Source organism: Oryctolagus cuniculus, chromosome 3 (assembly GCF_051225735.1).
Source record: "Oryctolagus cuniculus isolate XC-2025 breed Fujian yellow rabbit chromosome 3, ASM5122573v1, whole genome shotgun sequence".
Classification (NCBI taxonomy): domain Eukaryota; kingdom Metazoa; phylum Chordata; class Mammalia; order Lagomorpha; family Leporidae; genus Oryctolagus; species Oryctolagus cuniculus.
The window spans coordinates 53102512-53118332 of record NC_142869.1 but is presented as its reverse complement, the minus strand read 5'-3'; the positions used below and the strand labels follow the sequence as shown (position 1 = coordinate 53118332).

At 37.8% G+C, this 15821-nt stretch overlaps 1 long non-coding RNA gene across 2 annotated transcripts in view; it reads left to right on the top strand.

Annotated features, from left to right (window-relative positions):
• The window catches only part of LOC149127340 (uncharacterized), a 329372-nt gene extending 315499 nt beyond the window's left edge, over positions 1 to 13873 (top strand). For both annotated transcript variants that reach the window (XR_016231477.1, XR_016231476.1), the window contains one exon: positions 9265 to 13873. This is a non-coding gene — a long non-coding RNA (uncharacterized LOC149127340). The remainder of the gene's footprint in view (positions 1 to 9264) is intronic.
• The last annotated feature ends 1948 nt before the right edge of the window (positions 13874 to 15821 follow it).

Genomic DNA, 15821 nt, shown 5'->3' with positions numbered 1-15821 from the left:
ATTTGTATATCTTTGAGGAACTGCCCATTTTTAAACTGCGTTGTGTTTGTTGTTGTTGTTGTTGTTTGTTTTTTTTTTTTTTTTTTTTTTTTTTTTTTTTTGATATTGAGCAGTTTGAATTCCTTATATATTCTGGTTATAAACCCCTTATATAGGTTACCAATATTTTCTCCATATTGCAAGTTATCTTTCCCTCTATTGATTGCTTTCTTTGCTATGCAATCCTTTATACTGTTGACAAATCCCTTTTTAAAAAAAGGATCCATCCCTTTTAAGCATTCATGTGATTAGATCTGGCAACAAAGGATAATTGCCCTTCCTTAAAGTCAACTGCCAAATAGCATAGTGGGACTTACTCATATTCCTAGTCTCCTTAACAGTCAGGGGAAGACATTATAAAAGGGTCTGAGTTACCAGGGACTTTTAGAATTCTACTCACCACAGAATTTAGGAGTATGTCAAGTATGACATCAATGTTTTGTTCTTGTCCTGTTGGGTAGATATAGGTACCAGTTCCTAATATTTAATTCAATAATATGAGTTAGTGTTGGACATTTTTGAATTTGAGAAATCTTATCTAAGGAAGTACCCAAGTGGTGATATTGATTCAAATATGTGAGTTGATAGTTCAGAATTCTTAGAATACTAAAATGTGCTATGATGGAGCTGACGCCATGGCTCACTTGGTTAATCCTCCACCTGTGGCGCCTGCATCCCATATGGGTGCTGAGTTCTAGTCCGGTTGCTCCTCTTCCAGTCCAACTCTCTGCTGTAGCCCAGGAGGTCAGTGGAGGATGGCCCTAGTCCTTGGGCCCCTGCACCCACGTGGGAGACCAGGAGGAAGCACCTGGCTCCTGGCTTCAGATCGGTGTAGCTCCAGCCGTAGCAGCCATTTGAGGAGTGAACCAACTGAAGGAAGACCTTCCTCTCTGTCTCTCTCTCACTGTCTAACTCTATCTGTCAAAAAAAAAATGTGCTATGAATTTTCAAATGTGTACTATATTTCCCATATACATTTGATTAGAGAAATTGTATTGCACGATATATTGAAGGACTAGTATGTAATGGGAAAATTGACTTAAGGTATAACTAACTTGGAGTATTAAAAAAGTCATCAGGCAGGGGGCATCTGAAGATTATGTTATCTGTCAAGCAAATGAGCAGAGATTCTGTGCTGTATTATAAGAAACTTGATGTGAATGGAAGGGGAGAGGGAGTGGGAAAGGGGAGGGTTGCGGGTAGGAGGGACGTTATGCGGGGGAAGCCATTGTAATCCATAAGCTGTACTTTGGAAATTTATATTCATTAAATAAAAGTTTGAAAGCAAAAAAAAAAAAGAAATTTGTAAGACTACTGTATGATTTTTTTTTAAATCTTAGAAAGCATAGCCTAAAGGATCTTACTGTATTTTGCATTATGTTAGTTCAATAAGGTGAACATAATTCCAGAGGTTTTTTTTTTTTTTTTTTTTTTTTTTTCCTGGAGCATTTTAAGCACAATGAAAAATTTCTGAGCTTATGGAGTAAAAGAAATTTCAGATTTTTCTTTTAATAAGCTAATATTTAGTTGCTTGACATGGCATTCACTACTCTTGTCGATGATTGATAAAAATTTGCTGATAAGAGAAAAAATTCTAAGGGATAAGTTTAAATAATTGTTGAGAAATATGTGCTATGGAACAAAACAACCCAATAAGGAGAAACAAGAGCTCTGGCATCTATTTTATTCTCCTCAACCCAGAAAAATCCTTGTAAGAAAATACTAGACAACATACAGAGAACAGGAGAGAATTTTCCAGCAACATGGAAGCACTAATAGGTTTTGTGAGGAGGAGCTATGGTAATCCTCAGGGAGGAATCATTGTGTGGTTTTTGCCTCTTTAATATCACTTCTAAATAAATAGAATGGCCTCAAGGAAGGTGAAAGTTTACCCCTGATAGAAATATGAAGCAATAAGGAAGAAAAAAAGTATAAATTATTAGTCCCCAAATAAAATGAAATAATTGATTGAATTAAAAATGGCTGCTGTCAGTTGACAGTCAACCCAGTGACTATTTTCTGTGCAATTTTCTATTCTTTTTTATGAAAAAAGACTATATGTATATAGTCATTGTTTAGTTTTTCTGTTATAAAGTCTAAACCAGCAAGTAAAGAAAAAATGCATCTAATTTGAACTCTGCTTTTTTAAAAAAGCAAAAAAAATGAGAAATGGCAAAATTTTCAAGACCTTGTATTAGTAACACTTTTTTAGAAAATTAAAAAATGGTAAATAATGGGCAGTCATTGTGGTGCAGCAGGTTATGCTGTCACCTGCAACGCCTGCATCCCAGCTCTCTCTGCAATACAGCTGGGAAAGCAGCAGCTGATGGCCCAGGTTTCTTGGGTTCCGGTCACTCACATGGAAGATCCAGATGGAGTTTCAGGCTATTGGATTTAGCCTAGCCTAGTATTGGCTGTTACAGCAATTGAGGAGGGAACAAGTACAGATGGAACATGGAACCATTCTCTCTCTCTCTCTCTCTGTCTCTCTCACACACACACACAAAATGCCTTCCAAATAAATCAATAATTCTTAAAAAAAAAAAAAAGGTAAATGGGTTCACAAAGTTGTTTCTTAACAATTCTGAGATCTGAGGCTGTGATGATTATCCTAATATTTCACTAATCACTAATTCATCATTCACATGTACTATTGGTAAATGACCTGATGGGTGAAGTATTTTGTATCTGCCTAAGTATCCCTAGCAGATTTTTGAGGCAGTGTTCCCTTTTACTTACTTTTGTTTTATGGAAAAAAACTGTTAAACAATCAAAAATCATGAAAGCAGGTTTGAAGCTATACCCCAGATACATGGCCAACTTTTTCTATGTTAACACTTAGAATTGGTAATTCTATTTCTCATGTTGTGACAGGTAAGACTTGCTGAGATGCCATGTTTCCCTTAATAATTTAATAATTTAATTAGTTGTTTTTATTAATATTGATCTGGGCAAGGAAAGAATTTCAAATGCAAAATATATTAAGGATTTGAAACCAGAAATTGTGTTGAATTCTTGATGTAAATCATTCTACAGCCTGATTTTTATCCTGTATCTAGACAAAATGTTATAATCAGGAAGAACAATATTGTTACTAATGTTTTTACAAGTATGCAATAAAGTGTTGAATCAATAGTTTAATCAAATAGAACTTCTTTGGACAAGTGGTATTCAGAGTGGGAGTAGCGGTATCATGTCTTTAGGTAATTTGTATTTAAATTCTGGACTCCATGTACAAATCAACTAAATGTTTGCAATAATTTAAATCTTTTGTCATAATTTCTTTATATGTCAAAAGAAACTGTAGAAAATAAATAAAATAGCACATAAAGATAACTAATGATATAATAATGTATAACACTTATTTCTATATATAAATATTTTGTTTAGGGTAGACCATGTTTTTCATTTTAAGTATTAACATAGTGATCACATGTCTAATATGTATATATGTTAGTACTAATATATGTAAATGCTCAAATTGTCTCTAATACATATTTTTGTAAGTCTCAAACTCTTACTGTTCAGTGTATATGTTTTCATTTATTAGCACAATTTCTTTATTGGCACAACTTCATTTCTGTTAGGAAAAGAATATAAAAAAAGTTTTGTTATTGTTATTTTGGTTGAAAAATGAGTCTCAGCCCAATGTACTTACTTTATCTCTAATTTTATAGAACATTCATTTGTATTACTTACTCAAGGGTAACAGGAAGGAAGTCTTCATTCTGCCATCTACCATACTGCTGTCAGAATGACCTAACACACAAATTTAACTATGCCAAGATCCTGCTTAAAAGTATCTTTTCTAGCTCTGGTGTCATCTAAATTCTTTAATACATTTTTTAAAGATTTATTTATTTATTTGAAAGGCAGAGTTACAGAGAGGCAGAGGTGAGGAGGGGCAGGGAGAGAGACAGAGAGAGAGAGAGAGAGAAAAAGAGGTCTTTCATTCTCTGACTCACTCCGCAAATGGCCACAACAGCCAGAGCTGAGAGCAGGAGCTTCTTCCAGGTTTCTCACTTGGGTGCAGGGACCCAGGGACATAGGCCATCTTCTATTGCTTTCCCAGGCCATAGTAGAGAGCTGGATCAGAAGTGGAGCAGCTGGGACTCAAACTAGCTTCCATATGGGATGCTGGTACTGCAAGTGGCGGCTTTACCTGCTACACTATAGGGCTGGCCCCTTGTCTAATATTTTTAACCTGATGTGTGAAACCCTTCAAGTTGAATCCCCCATATAACTCTTTGACATAATTTCATTTTTTTCCTCATAATATTTACATATATGCAGCACTGAAGAACTAGTATAATTCTCTTACAAATGCATTGAGTTTTTCAGTGGCTCTGTTTTGCTCAAGTTGTTTTGCCCAGAATTGTCTGTTGTAGTGTCTAAACCCTACTCTCATTCTGTTAAAGAATCAAGCTACATACACTGAAACTCTCCTGACTCACTTCACACTCTTTCTCCATAGCTGCATGAGAGGCAGCCACTTGGTACCTTCAGAGTGCAACAGTTACCTTTATCTGTATTTACTCTATTACGTGAGAAATACATGGTCATCTCTTATCAGTCCTCTTTCCCATACCACTTAACAAAATTATACCATGACATTTCCTTTGAGTTCCTACACTTTTGGTAAGGTTCTGGCAAATAATGTTCAATAAATGTTTATTGAACAAATCAATTTATGAAAAAAGGCACTCTGGGGCCAGCGCCATGGCTCACTTGGTTAATCCTCCGCCTGCAGCTCCGGCATCCCATATGGGTGCCAGGTTCTAGTTCCGGTTGATCCTCTTCCAGTCCAGCTCTCTGCTGTGGCCAGGGAGGGCAGTGGAGGATGGCCCAAGTGCTTGGTGCCTGCACCCGCATGGGAGACCAGGAAGAAGCACCTGGCTCCTGGCTTCAGATCGGCGCATCACGCTGGCTGTAGCGGCCATTTGGGGGGTGACCTTTCTCTCTGTCTCCCCTCTTTCACTATCTATAACTCTACCTGTCAAATAAATAAAAAAAGAACTTATAACAGCTAAAAAGGGGGAAACTTGTATCTTTAAAAAAAAGAAAAAAGGCACTCTGTTGCTACTTTACTCTTCCATTACAAAACTTTTGTTCTTGAGAGAATACTTTGGAAATATATTTCAAATATTAAAGTATTAAGAAAACACATTTTTATAAACAAAGTATGCTTCAAAATAATTCTCTGTCAGATCAAGAAATGAAAAATGTGATTTCTTGCCCTTTTCAACCACACAGAAACTGTGATAATTTATTATTCATAAGAGAATTAAGCATATGGGTCTAATCTGACAGAGTTTTAATTTGCATAGCAACTTTAAAAACATCTTACATGAATCTTCCATTGTGCCTGAATACCTCTTCAGTATTCATCCATTAAAGTCAAATTGACACTTCTTTTTTCAATTGAGCTACTGTATTGCATTAAGGTTTCCTAACCTCGTTATAACTTACTGACAGCATAATGACTGCTGTATATTTCAATTTATGAGAACAGAAACTGCAGAAGCCTATTCTGAATTTTTATTTGATGATCTCTACCTATTTCCACAGACCATGAACACTCCTTTTTTCTCTATTGCTCCTGTTTGGAGTTTTTCCCCTGTTCTATTTTGTTGTTTCCTCAGCAAAATCCAGTTGGTGCTGTGCCTCTCCCGTCCCCCCAGATCCTACCCATAATACATTTAATCCTTAATTTTTAAAATCTTGGAGAAGAGCCTAATGTCAAAGGACTGGCAGAGTTTCTGGATGAGAGAGAGAGAGGAGGAGGAAACCCTATATAATGGCTCTTCCATTTGACCACAATTTTTTTCTAATGCTGCAGCAAACCATCTGCAGTGTCAGATTCATGGGAAGCCTCTTCATCACCATTCTATTTATTTGCATTTTTATTCCTAGGAGTCCATACACAGATGGATTAATAGGAGTCTTCTAAAAAATTATTTATCTGAAATGCAGAATTACAGGAGAAGGAGAGAGGGAAAAAAAGACAGAAAGATAGATAGAGATCTTCCACCTGCTGGTTTACTAGGCAGATGGCCACAATGACTGGGGCTGGGCCAGGGTGAAATCAGGAGCCTGGAACTCCATCTGGGTCTCCCACATGACTGGCAGGATCCAAGCTTTCTGCTATGGCCTGGGAAAGCAGTAGAGGATGGCCCAAGTGCTCGGGTCCGTGCACCCACATGGGAGACCCAGAAGAAGCTCCTGGCTCCTGCCTTTGGATCGGCTCAATTCAAGCTGTTGCAGCACTTTGGGGAGTGAACCAGCAGATGGAAGACCTCTTTTTATCTCTACCTATGTCTCTCTGTGCCTCTGCCTTTCAAATAAATAAATAAATCTTTTTAAAAAAAGAAGTGGTAAATATTCTTCTATTGCAGCTGTAAAAAATTACTACAAATTTACGTGCTTAAATTTATTATAATTCTGGAGGTTAGAAGTTCAAAATGGGTTCATTAGCTAAAATCAAGCTGTGAGTAGGGCTGCATTCCTTCTGGTGTTTTAGCAGGTTTTCTTTTTCCAGCTTCTAGAAACTTCCTTCATTCTTTGTCTTGTGGCCCCATTCCACCTTGAAAGCTAACAATAACCACTAGAGTTCTTCTCAAACTGTCTCATTGACTTTTCTGCCTCATTTGCATTTCAGGACTAACAAGGACATTCACTTGTCTGGATTATCTAGTATAATCTCTTCATATCAAGGACAAGCAATATTATTTCTATCTCCAACCTTTTTTCTCCTTTGAATGTATCTTTTGGAGATTAGAATGTAGACATTTGGGGGCAATATTATTCTGAGTACCCCTTTGAGAAACTCATTCAAAAAATATAGGGGAGGAAATGTAACTCATAACTCTCAGTGGTAATGATGATGCAAACAGATAAATCCACAAAGATAAGTAAGCCTGGAACCATGGACTTTGGAAGGAAGCCCCAGGTCTGTTTCGTACTATGGCATCATTCTCTCCTAACTTGTATTCAAGCTTGCTGGAGGTCCTGTCCTGCTACATAATACCTGCCACTTAACTTTAAAATAGTCTTTGTTATTACTAATTAAATATGTGATAATTTAACTCCAAAACTGTATAAGATATTGAAAATAAAGCTTGTTTGTATCCATTATATTTTACTTCATACTTTCCTATTTTAGATAATTATTTCAAAGTATATTATTCAAGCCCCTGGTTTGCTTTTGTGATTTAACTTAATTTGATTCTTAATAAATTTCTTTTTTCAAGAAAATAGAAATATACTGAATTTAATCATCACAAATTCAATTATCATTGCCTCTGAGAATATAAATGGTTAGTGAATATTTTACTGACTGTTTTTGTCTTTAGAGACATGAAACAAAAATTAAATGATCTTGTCAGATAATGAATTTATAGGAAAGAGCTCTGGAAATGTCTGAAGAAGGATGTGTCCAAATTAATATGGAAAAATGTCTGCTATTGCAGTTGTACATCAGTGGGGGACGGAAAGTGCACTGAGTCGTGAGTATCCACATGGGAGAACAAAGTATGTTTGAATAGGTGTTGAGAAACAGTCTTTTAAAAGTACCCTGCCACCTTTACCATCACTATTTTTTGCAGACATGATAACTATACTTTAGGTAATGATGAGATGCAAATAAATCTTCTATCTTTTTAGATGAATTGGAGAAAGGTTAGGCAGTAAACCCATGTTTCTTGCCATCCTAAGAGCCATCTTCATGTCCCCTAGTCTCTATTAATCTAGGAGGCTGAACCACTAAAATCGGAGGGAAGAAATAAATGTAAATACTATAAAACTATCATTTCTGACCACCTACCTACTTCCTTGAAAATTACCCAAGACTGTGAGAGAAATATCTGGATTGCCAAAGGTCAGTTGAAGGCACTCAACTTGACACAGAGCAATAGCAACTGCAAGAGCCCTAAGATTTTCATTTTTCCTTTACTGTTATCAGACTCAAAACAACACACAAAAAAAGATTGGTAATTCATATCTGAGTGTCTCTAATATTACATGCATTTTTTTTTACAGGCAGAGTGGACAGTGAGAGAGAGAGAGAGACAGAGAAAGGTCTTCCTTTACCGTTGGTTTACCCTCCAATGGTCGCCGCAGCCGGCGCGCTGATCCGAAGCCAGGAGCCAGGTGATTCTCCTGGTCTCCCATGCGGGTGCAGGGCCCAAGCACTTGGGCCATCCTCCACTGCCTTCCGGGGCCACAGCAGAGAGCTGGCCTGGAAGAGGGGCAACCGGGACAGAATCTGGTGCCCCAACCGGGAATAGAACCCGGTGTGCCAGCACTGCAGGCGGAGGATTAGCCTATTGAGCCGTGGTGCAGGATATTACATGCATTTTTAATACAATATATTAAGATAAATAAAACCAGTGATTTTAGGTTTTAGTATAGATTTTCATTTCCCTATGTCTAGTGATCCTGAGGATGTTTTCATATTTCTGTTATTTGAATTTCCTCTTTTGAAAAATGCCTGTTCAAGTCTGTTTTTTAACTGGATTGTTAGTTTTGTTGTTGAGTTTCTTGAGCTGTTAATAGATTCTGACTGTTGATCCTTTATTGGTTGCATAGTTTATAAATATTTTCTGCCATTCTGTTGATTGCCTCTTCACTTTGCTGACTGTTTCCTTGGCAGGGCAGAAGCTTCTTAGCCTGATGTGATCCCATTTGTCTATTTTGGCTTTGATTTCCTATGCTTCTGGGGTCTTTTGCAAAAGTCTTTGCCTATGTCAGTGTCTTGCAGAGTTTTCCCAATGTTCTCCACTAGAAATTAGTGGAGGAACTGTCCTTTCTCCAGGGGTTGATTTTAACTTCTTGGTCAACAGTTAGTTGGATGATTATGTGTGGACTGATTTCTGAAGTTTCTATTCTGTTCCATTGGTCTATGTATCTTAAATGCTGAGCCAAATACGTGTCTCTATCTTCTTTTTTTCAAAAAGAAACATTTGAATTTATTGACTTCACTTCCTTTCTGCTTTATATTTCATGACTTGCTTATATAATTCTATTTCTTCTGTTTCATTTTAGTATGTTTGTTCCTATTCTTGAGGTTGAGATGGAAGATTAATTATTGATCAACTTTCCCTTTTACCATTTCAAGCTTTTTTATTGAAATAAAGATAATAGATTTTTGTATTTCATAGGCACAATTTTGAGAACCATATTGTCTCCCTTTTTCTATCCCTCAAACACTTTCTTCTTGCCTTTCAGGCTGGTGCCACAGCTCACTAGGCTAATCCTCCACCTGCGGCTCCAGCACCCCTGGTTCCAGTGCCAGCTGTGGCCCGGGAGGGCAGTGGAGGATGGCCCAAGTGCTTGGGCCATGCACCTGCATGGGAGACCAAGAAAAAGCACCTGGCTCCTGCCTTCGGATCGGCGCAGCGCACCAGCCATAGTGGCCATTTGAGGGGTGAACCAATGGAAGGAAGACCTTTCTCTCTGTCTCTCTCTCACTGTATAATTCTGCCTGTCAAAAATAAAGAAAAAGTTTCAGAAGTTTCATTTTTGAAGGAAATCATTAAAAAAGCATATTGAACATAAATGGGAATGTATAAATATTTCTAGCAGAATTATCTGTTATTATTCAATGTTTAATTGCATACTTGTTATTGTACCAGAAGGATAGTACCATTGTTGAATTAAAATGTCACATGTTTTATTAATATACTTAAACTATAACCAGTGATTATCACTTGGAGAGTGTTTAATTACGGATTACATTTAATTTCAACAAAACAAAAATAAAACCAAACAACAAAAAAAATTGAACTAATCAAGTCAGAGCTAAAACATGAAACAAAATGGTAGAAAAAGCAGGAAACATATATGTTTGAGGAAATATGTGTTGTTTTAATCTCTGCAAGCTGCTGTAACAACAGTACTGTGACCGAGCAGTTAAAGCAACATACCTGTTTCTCACAGTTCTGGAAACTGTAAAGTCTAAGATTAAGGTACAAGTGTATCTTATGTGTGGTGAAAGCACAATTTCTGGTTCTTAAGTGGGCATACATACCTGGAAGAGCAAGATAATTCCTGTGGTCTTATTTATAAAGTCACAGATTCCATTTTATTTATTTATTTAACTTTTTAAAGCTTTTATTTAATGAATGCAAATTTCATAGCTACAACTTTAGGAATATAATGGTTCTGCCTCCCATACCCATCTTTCCACACCCACTCTCATCCCACCTCCTACTCTCTTTCTCATCTCATTCTTCATTAAGATTCATTTTTAATTTAACTTTATATACAAAAGACCAACTCTATACTAAATAAAGATTTCAACAGTTTGTACGCATACACACATTCGATGTAAAAAGTACTGTTTGAGTCTAGTTTTGTAGTTAATTCTCATAGTACAACTCATTAAGGACAGAGGTCCTACATGGGGAGTAAGTGCACAGTGACTCTGTTGTTCATTTAACACTTAACACTCTTATTTATTTTTTAATTTCTTTTTATTAAAGATTTATTTATTTATTTGAAAGTCTGAGTTACAAAGAGAGAAAGAGAGAAAGAGAGATCTTCCGTCCACTGGTTCACTCCCCAATTGGCTGCAACGGCCGAAGCTGCACTGATCTGAAGGCAGGAGCCAGGAGCTTCTTCCAGATCTCCTGTGCGGGTGCAAGGGCCCAAGGACTTGGGCCATCCTCTACTGCTTTGCCAGGCCATAGCAGAGAGCTGGACGAGAAGTGGAGCAGTCGGGACTAGAAAAAGTGCTGGCTCTGCAGGCAGCGGCTTTTACCTGCTATGCCACACAGTACAGGCCCTTTACCACTCTTATTTATGATGTCAGTGATCACCCAAGGCTCTTGCCATGAGCTTTCAAGGCTATGGAAGCCTTTTGTGAGCACAAACTCTGTCAGTATTTAGATAGGGCCATACACAAAAGTGGAAGTTCTCTCCTCCCTTCAGAGAAAAGTACATCCTTCTTTTATGGCCCCTTCTTTCCACTGGAGTCTCACTCACTAAGATCCTTATGTAGAATATTTTTTGCCACAGTGTTTTGGTTTTCCATGCCTGCATTGCTCTCATGGGTTTTTCAGCCACATCCAGATGGCTTATGGGCACAGATTCCATTTATAAGATCTGTATCTTCATGAACTAATTAGCTCCCAATGACCCTACTTCTTAATGCCATCTCATTGACAGTTAAGGTTTTAGCACATGAATTTTGGGGAACATAATCATATCTCATAGCAATTTATATTAGCATATGTATGCACATGTTATATATTACACATAAATGTATATACTTCATATTGTAGGATTTTTTTTTTTAATTTTTGACAGGCAGAGTGGACAGTGAGAGAGAGAGACAGAAAGAAAGGTCTTTCTTTTGCCGTTGGTTCACCCTCCAATGGCCGCCGCGGCCGGTGCACTGCGGCCGGTGCACCGCGCTGATCCGAAGCCAGGAGCCAGGTACTTCTCCTGGTCTCCAGTGGGGTGCAGGGCCCAAGCACTTGGGCCATCCTCCACTGCACTCCCTGGCCACAGCAGAGAGCTGGCCTGGAAGAGGGGCAACCGGGACAGAATCCGGCGCCCTGACCAGGACTAGAACCTGGTGTGCCAGCGCCGCAAGGCAGAGGATTAGCCTAGTGAGCCATGGCACTGGCTGGAATTTTTTAAAAATTAATTAATTAATTAATTTGAAAGGCAGAGTGATGGAGAGGGTAAGGTAGAAAGATAGATCATCCAGATGCTGTGGAATATGGGTAAGGAAGAAATTTCAGAAGACTATTTATAGTATCAATTTATATAATTTAGAATGAAGGTTTAGTAAAATTAGAGTAATCATTCTACTCAAACCATTAAAATATAAACTAGAAAACCATAGAAAAGAAATAAAATCAGAAATTATGTAGTTACAAGCTTACATATACCCTGACCAGCATTTGGTTGGAGGGCATAGACATATTACCACCTATCACAATTGAGAAACAAAAAGAAAAAAGCATACACATACACAAATAGAAATGATAATCACTACTTTAATAAGAGAAAATTGATAGAAATATCAATAAATATCTTTGAAATTTTAGGAAAAAACATTATAAGAGAGCATTATGGGATTTTGATCCAAAAGAGTGAATCCTAAATAGAATAATTAATATGGGACACAAATACATTGAACTTTTATATTTCTAAAAGGCACCAGACTAAATATTAAATGTTAGTCATGTCAAAACTTCTAAAACGGATAATCCAGTGTGATTTAAACTACAACAGGAGAAGGTAAATAGATGCATTTATTCGTGCTAATGTTGATCATCAAGATAAATTAATCGGGGCCAGCTTTGTTGCATAGTAGGTAATACTACTTCCTGGAATGTCATCCCATACTGGCGCCAGTTGTGTCTCAGTTGCTCCACTTCCATCTTGTTCCCTGCTAATGTCTTGGGAAAAGCAGTAGGAGATGGTTCTAGTACTTGGGCCCCTGCCACCCATGTGGGAGACCTGGATGAAGCGCCAGGCTCCTGTCTTTGGCCTGGCTCAGCTCTGGTCATTGTGGCCACTTAGGAGATGAACCAGAGGATGGAAGATATTCTGCCTCTCCCCCTCCCCCCACTCCCCTGCCCCCTCCTCCTCCCCAGCCCTCTCCCTCTCTGTAATTCTGACTTTCAAACAAAGACATACATCTTCTAAAATGGTATATTAACTAAAAAAATAAGATTACAACAGTGTTTATAGTTTGCCCCTACTTCAGTTCACAAAAAGACACATTCAAATCAACTTGTAAGGACCGAAAATTACTGGAATTTTACAAAATATTATCTTGACCACAGGGCTGCCTCTAGAGAAGGAGCTTCAGAAGATACGCACTTTTGTATTTAACAACTCTTCATTTTCATGCAGTGTATTTATTAAGACTTACTTAACTTCTTAAATAAACATAGTATTTTTAAATAGACATTAGAGCTCTAAAGCATACAATGACAAATCAGCAGTCTTGGAAACACTATTCAGAACAGATAAATCCCAGAACCCGAAACCATGAAATAGGTAGACAAGTGAACAATTTAGTTAATCATTAAGAAGTTTTTCTCATTGTAATTCTAACTGAACAATTGGGAACTCATGACATCTGAAAATTCTGTCCAGCATGCAGACTTAAACCAAAATAGTGTGCTTTTTTAAACACTAAGAATGCATCATGGGGGCAGGCACTATGACATAGCGGGTAAAGCCACTGCCTACAGTGCTGGCATCCCATATGGGCACTGATTCTAGTCCCAGCTGCTTCAATTCTGATCCAGGCCTGGGAAAGCAGTAGGAGATGGACCAAGTCCTTGGGTCCCTGCACCCACGTGGTTCTCAAGAACTGGAGGAACCTCCTGGCTCTTGGCTCAGATCGGCACAGCTCCGGCCATTGTAGCCAATTGTAGAGTGAACCAACAGATGGAGACCTCTCTCTCTCTCTCTGCCTCTCCTTCTCTCTCTGTGTAACTCAGACTTTCAAATAAATAAATAAATCTTAAACAAAAAAAGAATGTATCATGAGGGGCAAATGTTTGGCCTGGGGGTAAGGATGCCAATAAAAATGCCTGTGTTCTGTATCAGAATGCTTGTTTGATCTTCAGTTCCAACTGCTAATGCCAGCTTCCTGTTAGTGCAGACCATTGGATGCACTGGTGATGGCTATACTAATTGGGTTCCTGCCATCCCATCAGGGACCTGGGTTGAGTTCTTGGGCTCCTTGGTTTCTGAGCTCCTGCTTTGGCCTTGGCTCAGCTCTGGCTGTTACTAGTATTTGGAGAATGAACAAGTGAATGGAAGATTCTCTTTTCTCTCTCTCTCCCTCTCTCTCTCCCCCTCTCTCTCCCCCTCTCTCTCCCTCCCTCTCTCCCTCTCTCTACCTCTCTCCCTCCCTCCCTCCCTCCTTCCCTCCTTCCCTTCCTCTCTCTCCCTCTCTTGCTCTGTGTCTTTATTCCTCCCAAATTAATAAAAAATTTTAGCATGTTATGAAATATTTAGTATCATCAGAAAGATACAAAGCATAATATCACAAATTTACATAACCCATCACGGCATTTAAGTAAAATATGGCTTAATTCTACCCCTCCTCTGTTCATCCTGAACAGATGTTGCCTCCGTTCTGATATTTTCCTTTTTCGGTATTTGTTTAAATACATATATTTATATTTATATATAAATAAACTATATAAATAACTAATAATAAAAAATAAATTATATATAAATAAATATATATATAAACTTTGTTTACTCTTGCTACTTTTAAATGCCAGAAAATATTTGCTTATAAGTAACTTCAGTTTTATTGGTGATCAGTATTATTTTGTTTGTAAAAATTGTAACATTTGTATTCACTACTTTATATGGAATGCTTGTTAATTTGTATTCACTGCATTATATTTTCTATTATACATTTTTCTATAATTGAGTTATCTTTCCCTTGATAATATATATTTCTGTTAAAATTATTGTTATTAATAACAATTCTTGTGTATTTTAATATACATATGTCTCTTATGTACAAGAATATCCAAAACAATTCATACATGGGTTGCAGAGATTTATTTTTTCCATTTTTATTTATTTTCACTTTTAAGATGTGTGTATTTACTTATTTGAAAGCCAGAGTAACAGAGATAGACAGAGTCATTGTATCCTTCCCCAAATGGACACAACAGCCAGGAGTAGGCCATACCAAAGCCAAGAGCTAGAAACTCCATCCTGATCTCCCACATTAATGGCAAAGAACCAAGCACTTGCAGCGTCTCTCACTGCCTTCTCAGGTGCATTAACAGGAAGCTGGATCAGAAATGCAGTAGCTTAGACTCAAAACAGTCCTCCAGTATGGAATGCTGGCATCACAAACTGACTTAACCTGCTGTGCCAAAATGCTGGTCCCTATTTATTTTCATTTTATTTAAAAGGCAGAGAGAGAGAGAGATTTCATTTTATTTTCACTGCCCCAAATACCTGGAATAGCCAGGGCTGGACCAGGCTAAATCTAGGAGTAAGAACTCTACCAGGGTCTCCCCTATGGGTGACAGGGATGCAAGTACTTCAGGCACCACCTGATGCCTCCCAGGTTGTACATTAGCTGGAAGCTGTATTGGAAGCAGAGTAGCTGGGAGCAGAACCAGGCACTCCAATACAGAATGTGGGCGTCCCCAAGAGGCAACATAAACCACTGAGCCTAGCACCTACCCCTGCTGGGATACTTTATCTTTGCAGAGTGTTTCATTAAATCTATGGTGTCATGTGTTGTAAGATATTATTACTTTTTATTTATTTTGATGAGAGAAGGGGAGAAAAAGCGGGAGAAGGAGAGAGATATCCGTGTCAATTGTTCACTCCTCAAATGCATGAAACAACCAGGCTTCAGCCAGGTGGAAGCCAGGAGCCTTGAATGCAATCCAGGTCTCTCACATGGGTTTCAGGCAGAGTTGAGACTCAAACATTATAAGAATGTGTATGAGACATGGGCATTCCAAGTGACAACTACACTGTTGCACGAAGCACCTGTTCTGGATACACTATTATATGAGCTACTATAACAGGGAAAAAACTCTACCAATTACTGTGATATATAAGATGTAGCCTAATTACAGAGATGAAAAAATAAAATGCAAATCAATTTGCTTCTTGAAATCATTGAAATATAGAGTAGTATTCATTTACACATGCACAAAAATTGTATGAGTATTGCTTTATATTCTTACCAATGTTTGCTAATATCAGACTTTACTTTGTGATAGTCTTGGAGGTATGACATTATGTTCTGATTTTAACTTGCATTT